Genomic DNA, 16,445 nt, shown 5'->3' with positions numbered 1-16,445 from the left:
TGAAAAGATATATGCACCCCTATATGTTTGTTGCTGCATTATTTACAATAGCCAAGATATGGAAGCAACCTAAATGCTCATCAATAGATGACTGGATAAAGAAGATGTGGTACATATTCACAATGGAATATTATTCAGCCATAAAAAGAAAAGAAATCCTGTCATTTGCAACAACATGGATGGGTCTAGAGAGAATTATGCTCAGTGAAATAAGTCAGGTGGAGAAAGACAAATACCATATGATTTCACTCATTTGTGGAGTATAAATACAAAGCAAAACAGAATGAACAAAACAGCAGTAGACTCACAGACACTGAGAAGGACTGGTGGTTGCCATGAGGGAGGGGTTGGGGTAGGTGGGTGGGGAGGGTGAGGGGATAAAAGGGCACATAAATTCTCAATCTTGATGTTGGTCACAGATACTAGCACAGCACAGAGAATATAACCAATGTTTCTGTAACATCTGCCTAGGTTGACAGATAGTAGCTGTAGTAGTGGGTGTGAGGATGTAGTAATATGGGCAACTGCGGAACCACTGTGTTGTACGTGTGAAGCTAATGAAAGACTGTATGTCAATAAAAAGAATACATATATATTAACTTTTAAAAATGATCTGAAATGCTACCAACTTGAATTTCTTGGGTTAAATAAATAACAGATACACGCCTTTTAAATAAAAGTATTACCAAAAATAAAAAAAGCCAGCAGTCTTTATAACCATACGCTCAGATACCAAAAGGGATCCAGAGGCCCTTTATGTTACGTTCTGACGAAGAAGCTGAACACGTGGTCTACCAGGAGCTACGCAATCACTGCTTTAAAAACCAACAGGGAGGCGGTGCTCAGCAGTCAAAACCCAGCCTGCAGGGGGGAACAGTGCCTGCGGGGCTTAGTCTTTGAGCACATGTTTCTGCACAGCTTGATACCCATTTTTGTATTTTAACTGATCCTTCATCCTCATGACCCAAACCTGCCTTTTTCTGGCTTAGTCACAGAGACCCTCCAATTTTCTAGTTTCACTTTCAAGTTTCAGATTGCCTGTCTCCTTCCAGGCTGCCTCTGCTTTCTCACCCGTAGCATCCAGGATGCACCAAGCTCTTGCAGCTATGACACCTTGTCCCCTGTGACAGTCATTCGGTGCATTTCTTTGCTCCATCTGCCTACTCTTTACTACTAATTTTAATCCAAAGGCTAACTACTAATTCTAATCCAAGGGTTAATACCAAAGTTCAAGGGCCAAGCCAAAGTCCATTGCCATATGTCAGAACAGAAGACACAAAATGCCAACCTGAGCTGGAGAGGGCATGGTAAACAGCAGCAAGAAGAAATGCAGATTGGAACAAAGGTTGAAGAGAAGCCAGTTTTAGTCCAGCTTGGCTAAAGATACAGAGCATTACTTGTTGCAAAGGGCCAGAGTCAGGTTTTCCAGCTCATGTCATAGGCTTTGCCAAACCTGGTGCCCATCAGCTGATAGTATTACCCTTAAAAATAATATCATCAGTTATTTTATAAGCAAACATGGGTTTATTTGGGAATAGCAGAGAATTGCAATTCAGGACAGGCAAGCTATGGCAAAACCATGGGCAAGTCCCACAAACAAAGGAAAGGAACATTATTATATGGAGAAGAAGGAGGAGGTTAGAAGGGGGCTGTTTTGAACCAAAGTCCATTGGAGGAAAACGAGTCTGGGGTGATGAGTTTTCTCATTGGCTGAGTTGCAGGGGTGACTGATTTCTTATAGGAGATGCAATGTCCATCTTTCCTTGCTGGGGCCTCTGATGGTTCTTCCTGTAACTGACATGGATGGCGTGGCTCCCCCTTCTAGCCTTCTGACTCTACTCTAGTGAGGTTTCCTTTGGTTAATTTTCACAATAGCAAGGGGGGAAATCAGCATATCCATGAACTTCCATTCCCAGCTGACTCCTCACCTCACTGAAGTGCTGAGATGCTAGTGACACCCAGGCTTTCAGCCATATCATATAATATTAGAATTGCACAAATAGGGGTTAATAATCATTCGCACACATTATTTCATGCAATGCCCACTCTCAGAAGCAGTGTGAAGTTTCTTAGAGTAAACATCCCAGCTAAAATAAGTCTATTACAATGAGATGAAAACTAACCAACAATGGACTAGCATTAGAAACAGAGGCCAGCGGAACGTAAGTGTCAGAACTGAGCTCTCAGGCAGCACCTGCAGAAGGAGTGAGGGGCATGACTGTCAATTAAAGGGAAACTTATCATTATGCCTGGCAGGAGGAAATTATTTTGATGGGAAAACTACTACATACCAGAAACCGATTACTTTAGGCAATCATCTCATCAGCTCTGTATTTTAAAAAAAAAAGATGGACAATTTATCCAAAGTTAGAACAGCAGTGAAAGAAGAGCTGGATTTGAGGGAGGAGCATTCTGATTTTGACATCTACCTGCTCTACACGTTACGCAGAGGCCATCTCCTCGCCAGGATACAATTGAGCCATGACACGAAGACCAGCTTACAAATGCTAATTCATTCATCCTAATTGTTTTAATCTCATTAACTTTCAAAAGTCCATTTGCTACCTCACTAAGCCAGTATTCACCCAGTGTCTGTTATTTGTGCAAGGAATACCCAGGTAAAAGAGACAGCTTTTCTCTCTGCCCTCAGGGATATTAGTTTGGTAGAGGGAGAGACACAATGAATAAACACAATGAATGTATGCTTTTCCTGATGATGGCAAAGATAAAGCAGCACATTATGATGATGACAGTGATGGTGATGGTGGTGGTGCTGGTGGTGGTGATAGTGGTGATCACAGTGATGGTGGTGGTGGTGGTGATGGTGGTGGTGATGTTGCTGGTGATGGTGATGGTGGTGGTGGTGATGACAGTGATGGTGATGGTGGTGGAGATGATGTTGGTGGTGATGGTGGTGGTGGTGGTGGTGGTGATGGTGGTGGTGATAGTGGTGATGATGTTTCAGAGGTGCAAAAGTAAGACAGGGAAAGGGGAAGGAGGGAGATGGGGAGGTCAGATGGAAGATGAAGTGGAAGAGTGGAAAGGAGGTATAGAGAGAAGTAGAGAGTTATAATTTAATAGTTTCTGACATCAGCCTAGTAGAGTGTTACATCTCAGACATGCTTTCTAAGTCCTGGGGTCCCCCATTCTCTTAACTTTCCATTTTGCTTCCAGCAAAAAAGATACTGAGTTCAAGCTCAAAAGTCCGTATCAGCATGGTTCACTAAGTAACTTCAAGTGGGACAAAATTCCTAAATGAATCATCCCTACCTTGCTTGTTTTTTGCGAAAGGAATTCAAAAATCTCCTCTGTGAACTGAACATGCAGACAGAAAGCAGTGTCATGACTGAAGCAGAGCCTGGAATCGATGAGGAGGAACTTCAGATGGTAACGCACTTTAGACGGGGAAGACAGGCCTCCGGATGCCATCAAGCTCCCACTCAGCACTGCTGCGAGCACTGGGGCATCTGTCTCTCAGGGAGAGGGAGCAGCGATCAGAAGCAAGTGATCAAACACAACTTCTACAAGGAAAAGACCTAATTTCTTCCCTGGCGCCCAGGCAGCTGCATCAGTAATAGTGAAGGCGACAGATAAGCAAGCTTCATTTGCCACTTGAGGAAGCACATGCTGAATGGCCAACACACTTATTTGCTTTTAATAATGGAGAAAACGGCTAAGTGGAGAATGTAAACCTCCTGAAGCTCCAAAGAAAATGACTGACATTCTACCTGCTGTGAACTTAGTGTTGTAGCTCAGCAATCCCTTGGAAAGAGCCCAGAAACAAGTTGGAAAGCAGTGAGTTCTGTGGAGAGAGGGGCTGTCCCCTTCCCCTTCCCCAGAATGTTCTAGTGTGATGCCATGTCTCTGACCCCAACACAGACCACCACTGCACTGGGATAAATGGTGCCACAGCTGAAACTTCACTGGACAGAACTGCCTTTTAATCTCTGGTTCATTCCCAAAAGCTTTGTGACCTTATACCAATTACCTGACCTCTCTGAGACTGAGATGGGTCCAAAATCCATAGTCACACTGACACTGGAACAAATTAAAGGGCTGGAAAGCTAAGTCATAACAGCCTCTAGTCAACCACCTGGCAGTAGACTTACTGCCTTCCATTGTTCAGTTGTAATAATCCCTGTGTCCAATATGAGTATCTTTGGCTTTGTTTATAGATGAGGAGAGACTGAGACTCAGACAAGATCAAGCATTTGCCCAAGGCCACACAGGAAGTGGTAATGACCCAGATTCAAACCCTAGTCAAAAATCATTCCCCTGCTCCATTCCCTATTACCTAACGCTTCAGGAGATGCCAGATCTGCTAGTACCTTGATCCTGGACTTTCAGCCTCCAGAACTGTAAGGAAAATCTGCTTTTTAAGCTACCTAATCTGTGGTATTTTCTTTTTAATGGCCGCCCTAGCAAGCCAAGGCAGTTAGTAAATGGATATGGAAGTCTGACAATGAGGAAAGGACTCTGAATAGGAGACATATCTTGGAGTTAAGTACATGGAGATGACGACTGCAGAAATGGCTGTAATTATCCAGGTAATGTGTGTAAAGTGGAGAAAATCTCAAGGAACACTGCTAGGAAAGGAGAGGGTGAGGGTTCCTTGGAGAAGACTGAGTAGCAGATCCCAAGGTGGTAGGAGCGAAACCAAGGAGCCACACAGTGTGAGGAGCTGTGGGAGGTGAGAGCTTTGTGGGGGGTGGGCTTGTCAACAGCATCCGAAGCCCCAGGAAGGACACAGAAACATGTCCTTTAGATTTGGCAATGCTAGGAAGGACATGGTGGCCTCAGAGCGGGTGGTTCTTTCCTAGTCATGCAAGATGCATTCATACACCAAGACCTTTGCAAATGCTGCTCCCTACATCTGGAATATCTCTCTCCATTCTTTTCCTAGAAAATTTAAACTCACCTTTCAATGTTTCAATGTTCATCCAACCAACAATTACTTGTGAAAATGTCTACAAGGTTAAGGACATTGTTTTGGTATCATTCAAATGTCACTTCCATCATGAAGCCGACCCCATGCTGATGGGAAGCCCTCTTTCGCCTGCAGTCATAGAACTGTGTACACGTGACTCTGCCTTCCAACCCCAGCCCACTCAAATATGGCTGGCTGTTTACTCACTGTCTCTGAAATAAATTCTTGAGAGTAAGATTTTTATTTTATTTACCTCTGTATCTTTTATGGGTGTAATTGTGACCTTATTTGGAGAGAGTGTCTTTACAGAAGCAATCAAAGTAAAATGAGGTCATTAGGTTAAGCCCTAGGACAATTATGATTGATGTCCTTATAAAGGGGAGATATGGAAACAGACATGCACACAGGAAGCGTGTCATGTGAAGATTGCAAGGATGATGCCAGGCAAAGAAACTATCAGAAGCAAGAAGAGAACAGCAGCAGATCCTCCCTCACAAGCCTCAAAAGAAACCCACTCTTTTGACTCCTGATTCAGACTTCTCACCTCCAAAACTATGAGAAAATAAATGTCATTTAAGCCACTCAGTTTGTGTTACTTTGTTATGACAACCCCAGAAAGCTAACATGGTATTTATAATACTGTGCTGTCCTTAAATCTACTTACCTACTGATTTTTGCCTTTGTCTTTCTTAAGAAAATGTTTGTTCCTGACCTTGTCTTCCCTGACCGGCATTGATGACACAATGCTGACAGTCCATGGTCCCTGTTATAAAAATGGTTATATTTACCTTCGTTGGGAAAAAACGTCTGCTGGTTGGAAGTATCAGTGAATGGAGGATGAATGTGAGCATACCCGTGTAAGACAAAGGGCTTCTCTCCATCCGTCTCCAGCTGTTCCCAGGTAGGGAAGGGAAGGTCCTCTGGCTCTCTCAGGACAAGAATGGCAGTCTCATTTTATACCCACCAATTACTGACCTTTATAGACAGGACGACAGAGCTTCCTTCATGAGGTTCTGCAGTGATCCTGCTCAATTCCCATAGGTCATAGCTGCTCTCGTCCCAACATCCATCCAGTCAGTACTTCCTTAACTTTGGAAAGACTGTAAATAGTGGAGCATCCCACTCCCTGGGGGGATGAAATGGCTGCCAGATTTCTCTTCAGATTTTAAATTGCTTTGACATAAGTGGCAACTTTGGAAAAGGTAAGTTTAGTCAAACCACAAGTGCCCTGCAAGAATTCTGGGAGCATATTATGTACGACGTACCACACGAGCTGCTGCGGCACACCTGGTATTAGGCGGAATTATTAAAACACTGTGATTTGACATGGGTGGCTTGCTCTCTTTCCTCTTCCCATTGCAGATCCTGCTGACCAATAATTCGAGTTCGTCCATTTATCCCTGTGCCAGGAGTGTCCTAAGGGAGGCATCACTTCCCGGAATAGAATCTCATTCCCTGCTTCCCACACTTACTCAAATACCCACCATAAAGGACTCTCTGCGCTAAGTTACGTGAACACCAAGGCAAGCGTGAGACCCAGTCTCTGATCTCAGGCAGCTCATAATCTAGTTTAGAAGCAGATGAGTTAAGTTTTCACCACTCCGACCTCCGTGCTCCCAGGGCGCCTCCCACGTGATTGCATCATCACAAATGTACGTCACAGTGCGGCCCCTGTCCTGCTTGTCATAGAGCAACGAGGACGTGACGTGACTCCACCCGCTGCATGTTTGCTGCCCGGGGTTCACCCGTGGGAATAAAATCATCTCTAGAGACACGTGGTGACGAGCTCCAGACAGAAACCTATCAAAGCATCAAGTCCCTGGGCCCTGGGCCTGACGGGCCTGGGACTCTGCACTCTTACAATGACTTTCTTTGAGGGTTTCTTTTGTTTTTTTGCTGTTACTTTGTTTAGGTCAGACCAGGCTGAGTGTTTTACATGGTGAGCTGAAGTAATCCTGGCTAATACGGGGACTGTGGCAGAGGTGGGGATGAAAGCTTTGGGAACCGTCACGTGGAACTGTGGGTTCCTTGCAATATCTTGGGGCTTCAACCTTGTTCCCCCTACAAAACTGGAACTTTAGTGACTTGTTAGAAATGTGCCAGAATAAGGGATTATAGGCTCTGTCCTGTAGTCTTCAGTAAACTTCCACACCAAGGAGACAAACTGGCCCACGTGAAAGCAAAAAGAAAATGGTGTGCACCTTTTTATAACCAACACTTTCTAGATGGCCTCAGCAAGGCTGCCCTGTAAGGGTCAGACAGTGAAGTATCCTGTAGAGCTGGAAACCTAAGTTCCCTACCCCATGATAAAGTCGGTATGGGCAATCACTGGGCAGTGAGAAATGTGGGTGAGGATCAATTTCCCCTCCACGTGACAAAGGCAATAATTCCTTACAGTCTGAGCAACCTGGCTGCGGTTCTGGGGAGGGAAAAAGATTAGGCTTGCCTTATCCTATCCTGCCTCCCGCTGTTCTCTGAGGCAGAAGTCAAGACAGAAGCCATTAATCAGAGGCCAAGGAGGATGGCCGGAGCTCCAGGCCTATTGCTAAGCAATCAAAAGGGCTGGGTCCGGCTTCAAAGATAATGACCAGACATGGTCTCTGGCATTAGTCCTGCCCCTTTAGAGAATGAAACTGTTAGATAGCTGACTGGGGATTTAAGGGGTATTTATGGTAGAGAGACAGCAGATGTCATACAAAGGGTCTCACTGCTGACTGCCTAAAATACACTTCAGAGTCATTAAAGCATTAGTTAAATTAGGGTTCAGCGCCAGAATGGGAATTCTCTTTGCTGCACTGCCCCTCTTGGAAATGGCCAGGGAAGATGCTAGACAAGTATGTCATTTCTACCATGAAGCTGGTCCCATGCTGCAGGACTGGCTCCATGCAATAGGCAGGTTCTGTGGCAACCATGTTGGGACGACAGGGACCCAGACTATTGCTGACAAGCAGACTCCAGAAGGGTGTGCATTTCTACCCCTGTCCACTGAGGTCCCGAGGCTGCTGGATGTCACTTGCTCCTTCTTCCCCCTTTCTCCATGGGAGTTTTATTTTGACTGTTTCATTTTACCCCAGGACTCTTTATTAAAAGAAGCAAATACCTATATTTATCATGATAAAAGCTTAGGGTTTGCAGAATCTTTCTGAGCTCTATAGTTACCAGAGAGAGTCAGGCATAGCTTTTAAAGACCCTGGATTTGGGGATGAAGGCAACATCTGAACATGATTTCAGAAGCACTAATTCTGTCCATACACAGGGTAGTTGCATTTTCTTAGGTGGGAACATTTGGGGAATTTAATGTGTGCTAAAGAGTATTTGTAAATATGCTAGAGAATCAAAGACAAGATCCTATGCAGTACACAAGTCTTCTATGTTCTGATAATTGGAAATCACTTCCTTTGACCACCACGGACACATATCCAAATGTAGGCCTCATATAATCTATCCATCTGGGATTGTTTTAGGACCAATCTGAGTCTTTAGGATTTTCATGCTGTAAAGATTGAGGAAAGTTCTCCTCTGTTTTCAGGAGACTTGGAGATTCAAGGACAAATCCCTGGACCATTTGGTAATCAATTTATTCTTTTAGGGAAAGACAGAATCAAACAGGAAGAGACAAGGTGAGCCTAACATTGATTCTGGTCTGTGATGTCCTCAGAATTATAGTTCTGTGGCCCATCCTACAATCATATGGACCAAGCCCAGAGCTTTCCAGTTAATTCTCTTTTTCATTAACCTGGTTAAAAATGGTTTTCCTTCCAGTTACAAGATAAATCAGTACTAGAGATGTAATGTACAGCATGATGAAACTTTTTTTCCTTTTTTTAAAATTGCATCTTTATGAGATGAAGGATGCTAATTAAACCTAGTATGATGACCATTTCACAGTATATGTAAGTCAAACCATGACACTGTACCTTAAATTCACACAGTGATGCATGTCAGTTATACCTCAGTAAAATAAAATTGCATCTCAAACAAATAAGTCATGGGAATGCCATGTACAGCATGACGACTATACCTGATAATACTGTATTGCTTATTTGAAAAGTGGCCAGAGACTGAATATTGAAAGTTTTTATCCCAAGAAACAATCATTTATCACTGTATGGTGACAGAGGTTAACTAGGTTTATTGTGGTGATTGTTTCACAATATATGCAAATATCAAGTCATTACATCATACACCTGAAACTAATATAATTTAATGTCAATTATTCCTCAACACAAATAAAAGAATATTCCAAAATACATGAGTTTTTGTTGCTTCTGAATGAAGGAATCCTGAAAGGTACTCTCCTCTTTTCTGTGGTGCCATTGAACATTAGTGAAAATAATGTGTTTTTTTTAACTAATAGAAAAATTTGATCCAAAATCTGTAACTCACTGAACATTATAAATTAAGAGAGAATTATAAATAAAAGACTTCGTATAAATCATTAACAGTGTTTCGATTTAATCATTCATTTTTCTCACAACATTAGGACTCAGTGAGGTATCGTGCACTTTCCTGTGATTATAAATATTATATGGCTAACAAGCAGTAGATAGAGCAAAGTGGTTAGGATCCTGGGCTTCACAGTAAACCAGCTCCGGCTGGACTTCCCCTATTGCATCCGCTATTTATGTCATGGCTTTGAACAACTTAATTACCCTCTCTCAGCTTGATTTTCCTCATCTTTAAAATTAGCATGATACTGTCAACATTGTAAGAGCTAACTGAGTTATATAAGTAATACTTGGAGTATAACTGCAGCCTGTAGTTCATGACCAATAAGTGATATTTTCATTGAAAATCCCAGCCATTCATTCAGATGTTACACACGCACTCAAAGACTCCTATGTGTGTCAGCAGTCACATGGAGTTGGAAACACTCCCTTCCACCATGCTCCCTGGTCAGTACTCTGAGTTTTGTAACTGTCTTGGTGCTGACCAACAGCAGAGCCTAGGCAACCCCTCTGTGCAGTGCTGGATGCCACGGGGCATCCCAAGATGATGCAAGAGAAGGTCTGAAGCAAAGTATGGAGACCCAAATCATTCAGGCACTCAAGTGCTTGCTTCCCAACACCTGCCCCCCTTCCATTTCAAATGTAACCAGTGGAACACAGTTATGACAAACTCAATTAAGATAAGCTTGTCTTAAAAAGTAAACACACATTCAATTTATACCATTTCTTAGAATTAGTTTAGTTGGAAAAAAATTCATATAATACCATTAAATTTCCCATTCACCTTTCAGCCAGAGAACAAGGGCTGCCGGCAATAATTGCTTTTTTAATGACTTGCTGCAGCTCAGGGTAAACTCTGCTGTAATTATAGTCACGCGGGGGAAGCACCTTATGATTAGATTTTGAACATGGCCAAAATATCACTTCATGCTTTCTGCCTCTTTCCATGAAAGGCTTTTCAGTCTTTCATTTCTGATGCCTATCTAGTAAGCCCATTTAGGGAAATTAGCACTTTCCCTTGAAAAGCTAAGTCAGGCAAGTATTAAGGCAAGAGCGCTGTAGTACTGTCCCTTGGCTTGGGTTAGAGAGCTCATTTACCTGTGCCTCTCACCCCTGCCTCATGCTGCCTGTCTGTTTTCCTCCTGTCACCCTGCAAACATGCTGGTTTTGTTTCCCTGTGCACATGGCAGGTAAATGGCCTCTTCACCCAGAGGCCAAACAACGTCAGCTCTTAGTTAAGCTTCACAGCCAGCTACACAGCTTCCTAATGCAATGTCCCAATTCTAAAGTCCAGGGACCGAGACTGTAATGAGCCCAGCGTGGGCCGGGAACAGCCCTGCTGAGTAGTTAAGTTCTGGACAGGTTGGAAAGCTCATGGAGTACAAACATGTCTCTCTTCTGAGTGGTCAGGAGAAATAGCTGTTGGATAAGAAGCCCTGGGCTTCAATAGATTCTCCAAAGAGGTCACCTTCACAAGTATTATCCCAGTTTACTAAGAAGAAAACTGAAGCCCAGAAAATCCGGAAAGTTGATCAAATCACCCACTGGTATGTGTACAGAGTTGATCTCAGGTTTGTCTGACTATAAAGTTTGCGACTCCTATTAAATCAGTGGTTTTCAAAGTAGGTGCACTATACAAACCACTGGATTTAAAAAGAAAATGTTAGACAATTTTCATCTCTTTATTTTTAACGTGTAAGTAAAAAGTAAATTAAAGTTGACATGTATTTAATGTGCAGACTGACACTGAATCTTTGACTCGGTTCCTATGTCAAGTGGTACCCTAGTATAGGGACAGGTAACAGCTCTGCCACATGGCGAACTTAAAAGTTGCACCCACACATTTATTGACTTACAGGCTATTCCAATATATTGCAATGTAGGTGGGCCTACTAAGGAGGATTCACAGAGTACACATAGTTTTGACTAACTTAACTACCACAGCATGGACAAATGATCTAAAAAAATACCTGCAAAGAAACCACAGCTTAAATATAATAATAATGTCAGAAGAGGGACCAGTGAGAAAATAGTAGTCATTTGAAATACGGATTTATGAGCCACTATTCTTAATGATGAATCTGGCTTCAAGTGTAGAGTGAGCCTTGAGGTATTAGCTAATGGCAGTATAAAGCCATCACAATTAGGAAGACATTTAACATCTCAGTGCACAGAACGGTATTAATAGTATTACTAATAATATGCTTCCTTGAAGGAAAAGGCTCCCTGTGCTAGGGCAAATAAATTGAAATGACATTATTTTAAAAACATCATTTATTTCATCTTTATAGTATTATTTTTCCATTTATATTTTGGGTCATTATTGTGTAGGGTTGAGCTGTATGAAATGGCGATTTTTCATAGGTCAAAAAGGTTGATCATCAGCAATTTCATATTGTTCAGCTTATATATGATAGCTGTTGCACATGATTTGAAGTAAGTAAATATGCATCTGTGGGAGGAATTTCTAGAATATTTTTTGATATATGGGATATATGATCAATGAAGTTTGTGGACCATTTGCCTTGTGTTATATTAGACTAGATGATAGCATTGGTTGAGACTTTAAAGAATATGTAAGTTCTCAAGAGATAAAGAATTTATAAGTGAGAGAAGGCATGGGTCTTGCAACAGTGGTTAGACACGAGACTGAGATGGAACAGAATAGAAAGCCCAGGAATAAACCCATGCATTTATAGTCAATTAATATATAACAAAGGAGGCAAGAATATACAATGGGGAATAAAACAGTCTCTTCAATCAATGGTGTTGGGAAAACTGGACAGCTACATGCAAGAGAATGAAACTGGATTAATATCTAATACCATACACAAAAGTAAACTCTAAATGAATGAAAGACCTAAATATAAGACATGAAACCATAAAACTCTCAGAAGAAAACATAGGCAAAAATCTCTTGAATATAAGCATGATTAATTTTTTTCTGAACACATTTCCCTGGGTAAAGGAAACAAAATAAAAAATAAACAAGTAGGACTGCATTAAACTAAAAACTTCTGTATAACAAAGGACACCATCAGCAAAACAAAAAGGCAACCTATGGTATGGGAGAATGTATTTGTAAATGATTCATCTGATAAGGGGTTAACATCCAAAATACGTAAAAAATTCATATGCCACAACACCAAAAAAAAAAAAAAAACCTGATTAAAAAGTAGGCAGAGGAGGACATGAACAGAGATTTTTTTCAAAGAAGACATACAGATGGCCAACAGAGACATGAAAAGCTGTCCCACATCGCTAATCATCAGGGAAATGCAAATCAAAACCACAAGTCGGAATGGCCACTATCCAAAAGACAAGAAATAGCAAGGGTTGGAGAGGATGTGGAGAAAAGGGAACTCTCCTACACTGTTGGTGGAAATGTAAATTAGTGCAACCACTGTGGAAAGCGTATGGAGGTTCCTCAAAAAACTAAAAAGAAAACAAACAACAAAACCATACAACCTAGTAATTCCACTTCTAGGAATTGACCCAAAGAAATAAAAATTCCTGATTCTAAAAGACAAATGCACCCCTATGTCTACTGCCACATTATTTACAATAGCCAAGATATGGAAGCAACCAAAGTGTCCATCAGTAGATGGATGGATAAAGCAGAGGTGGTACATATACACAATGAGATATTATTCAGCCATAAAAAAGAGAAATCCTGCCATTTGTGACAACATGGATGGACCTAGAAGGTATTATGCTAAGTGAAATAAGCCAGGCGGAGAAAGACAAATACCATATGATCTTACTTATATGTGTAATCTAAAAAAAAAATAGCAGTAAACTCATAGACACTGAGAAGTGACTGGTGGTTACTAAGGGGGAAGGGTTGGGGGAGTGGGTGAAACAGGTGAAGGGGATAAGGAAGCACAAAATCTCAATCGTAATATAAATTAGTCAGGGGGATGAAAGTATAGCATAGAGATATAGTCGATGGTTCTGTAACACTTTTCTGTGTGGACAGATAGTAGCTATACTATTGGGGTGAGCATTTAATAATGCGAATAACTGTCAAATCACTGTGTTGTACACTTGAAACTAACATATTATTGTATATCAACTATTCTTCAATAAAAGTAAAAAATTAAAAAACAGCAAAGGGAAGAAGCAAATGTTAATCATGCCGTCTGTCTGCCCCTAGTCTCCATTGCCTCCCGATTCATGAAAAATCAATGCACAGTTGGACAATCCAGTGTCAGCTCTTAGGGACATAAGGTGATGCTCTCTTCATCGCTGAAGACTGACGCCACAATATGTTAATCAGCAAACTCCAGTTCATACCAATACATAGCCCCCCAAAGAGGTCCACATCTTAAGAAAGAGAAAGAAAAACTAGACTGAGAGAGAGATCACATCGTCAACGTGAGAAGGCATGGCTCTACATGTAGATTTGGGCAAAGAGACTCATTCTCTCCGGCAGAAAGGTAGAAGGGAAGGACTCAGTAACTGTTCAGTGAAGCCTCTTCCCTCCCTGGAGGATAGTTACCAAGTGGCCAGCAGGACAGGGGACAGATGCTAAAGGCGTCACTGTACAGCTCCTGTCTGGGACATAGCAGTACTCATTCCTCATGCCATGTGCCCCTGAGGTCTCCCTCTAAGACACACAGAAGACCAGGGATGGGTGTCAATGGTGATGTCCTGTCACCACAAACAGAAGTTTTACACATTTATCTGGATAAGATATAAAATATGTTTCTTACTGTTCCTCTAGATCTCTTTCCTCTGGTGACACCAGTTTTCTGCCCTCTACCAATACACCATGAAGATTTAGAAAGTCAGGAGTAAGTCTGTGACTATCTCTGTGAAAAACTAGAAAAGAAAAATAAATCTCAATGTTCAGTACTTTCAAAAGTGAAAAAAGAAGTGATATGAACAAAGTTTGCCACAGTGAACCATCACACTCACACACACACTCCTGTAGCTCAAAGATATATTTATTTGTCACTGATGCAGAACTCAAGTAGACAAGGTGTTAGCCGGATGCATCCTAGATACATCATTACCCTCTTTTTGGAATGAACGGGGCTGAAAGGCAGAAGAAATCTGTTGGATGTTCTAAACATTGATGATGACCCTTTCCACCCCACCCCTACACGCATGCACAGAAGTCTGCATTAATGTGGTATGCCACATCTTTCCTCTAAACACTAATAGAGCATATGCGTATCATGCCAGTTAATTGTAATCACTTATATATATAATAATGTAAAGAACAAAATTCCTACTTAGAAAGTTGACTACAGTATAACTTATGATTGGTGAAAAGGCACAAGTTTTGTCCTTAGCTGATGGTTTTTTCTCCTTAGTACCTTTGTGTGTCTGGATTACTTTGTGTTTTATCATTAAAAAGTGTAGTTAAATAATTTCTATGCTTTTCTAAATTCTTCATCAAATACGCTGATGAATTATTTGGTGATCTCACCCAGCTTCATCCTGTTATCCACGCTTGAAATAAGTCCAAATGTTTTGCCTATCTTATCCTAATCCTCTAGTGTCATCTATCAGATATCTAATCCTCTAGTGTCAACTAGCAGAATGATCCACAGGAATGTGGAGGAATTAACCAGCTTCTCAAGTTTCCTAAGAAAACTTAGGCCTTCACCATGATGAAAACATCACCCTTAACTATTACCAGCATCGCTAATTCACAGGAAAATTTATATAAAAGATTCCTCATCCATCCAGCATTTATGGAACGCCACTTAGTGTGACTCAGAAAAGAAGCTCCTATAACTGACGTATTTACACTATTTGCAAATGGCTTTTATTGTACAGTCTCTCATTTGACCCACACAGCCTCTTCATGAAAGAGGCATTATTATTATATTATTATTGTTATCCCCATCCCAATTTTAACAGGAGAAAACCTGAAGGGTCAGAAAAGTCAAGTATCCTTTTTTTCTTTGCCTAGTATCTTAAATAACGTCACACAGCAAGTAATTGGCAGAGCTGGAAGTCAGCTATAGAGTTCTGCCTTTCACTGTCTCTGAAACTACAAGAAAGATGTTCCTAAAATTAGCCCAAAAAAGAACCATATACAAGGATATTTATACTTTTAAAAGCCACAATTTTTGAACTGTAGAAAATGGACATAATCTAACAGCTTATCATAGCAACATAGCTGAATGCGTTTTGCTGTATTTTGTATCAGGCAGCTTTCAGCCGGGTGTTTCCACAGTAAGAGATGATCACAAAAGTCCTAGTAACTTGAAAAAGCAAGGATTTTGTTCGTATTCATGTCTGTGTGAGGCCGCTTTGCTCCACATCCTTTCCTTCCAGGATCCAGGATGAAGAAGCAGCTTCGCCCTGAGACGTGGTGGGCTGTGGCAAAAACAAAACACCATTCATAGAACCCTGCCATGGTTCTTGGAGGTTCTGCTTGGACCCGGCATACATAACTCCCACTTGTTCAATGAGCAAATGTCACAAGAACAGACCTAACACCAATGGCAGGAGGAGGGGGCAGAATCCTCTCCTCCCCAGGCAGGGCCACCAGAGGGGGTTCTCTGTAGATATAGACCTCTTAAAGTGACAGCAAATGTTTCAAACAACTAAGACAATGTCATGTACATACTAAGTAATCTTGGGCAGGCTTTTGAAAATCACGTATTTAATCTATAGTTAATGACATGGAAAAATATTCATGATGAATATTCCTCCACGCTTGCCCATCTGTCCCTGCTAAAATGCAAACTCTATGAGGGCAGAATTTGTGTCTGTTTTGTTCACGAAGGTATCTTAAATGCTGTGAACAGACTGGAAAAAGCATGGGCCCATAATAAAAATTCACTGAATGAATGAATAAATGAATTTTCTTCTAAGCACAAGTTTATATTCATACCAATTTTATGCAATATTTTTATCACCATTTGGTCCTTAGTGTTTTTTATTTTCTTTTATTTTATTCTTTGAGCCATTAGTTATTTAGAAATTGCATTAGACATTTTCAAATGTACAATTATTTTTACCTATACATTCATTAAATCAAAATTATAAAAATGACGTGTTTGCTAAAGAACTTTTGAAATTTGTTGATGGGTTGTGAATATTCATAC

Source organism: Manis pentadactyla, chromosome 3 (genome assembly GCF_030020395.1).
Source record: "Manis pentadactyla isolate mManPen7 chromosome 3, mManPen7.hap1, whole genome shotgun sequence".
Classification (NCBI taxonomy): Eukaryota; Metazoa; Chordata; class Mammalia; order Pholidota; family Manidae; genus Manis; species Manis pentadactyla.
This window is presented reverse-complemented; position numbering follows the sequence as displayed.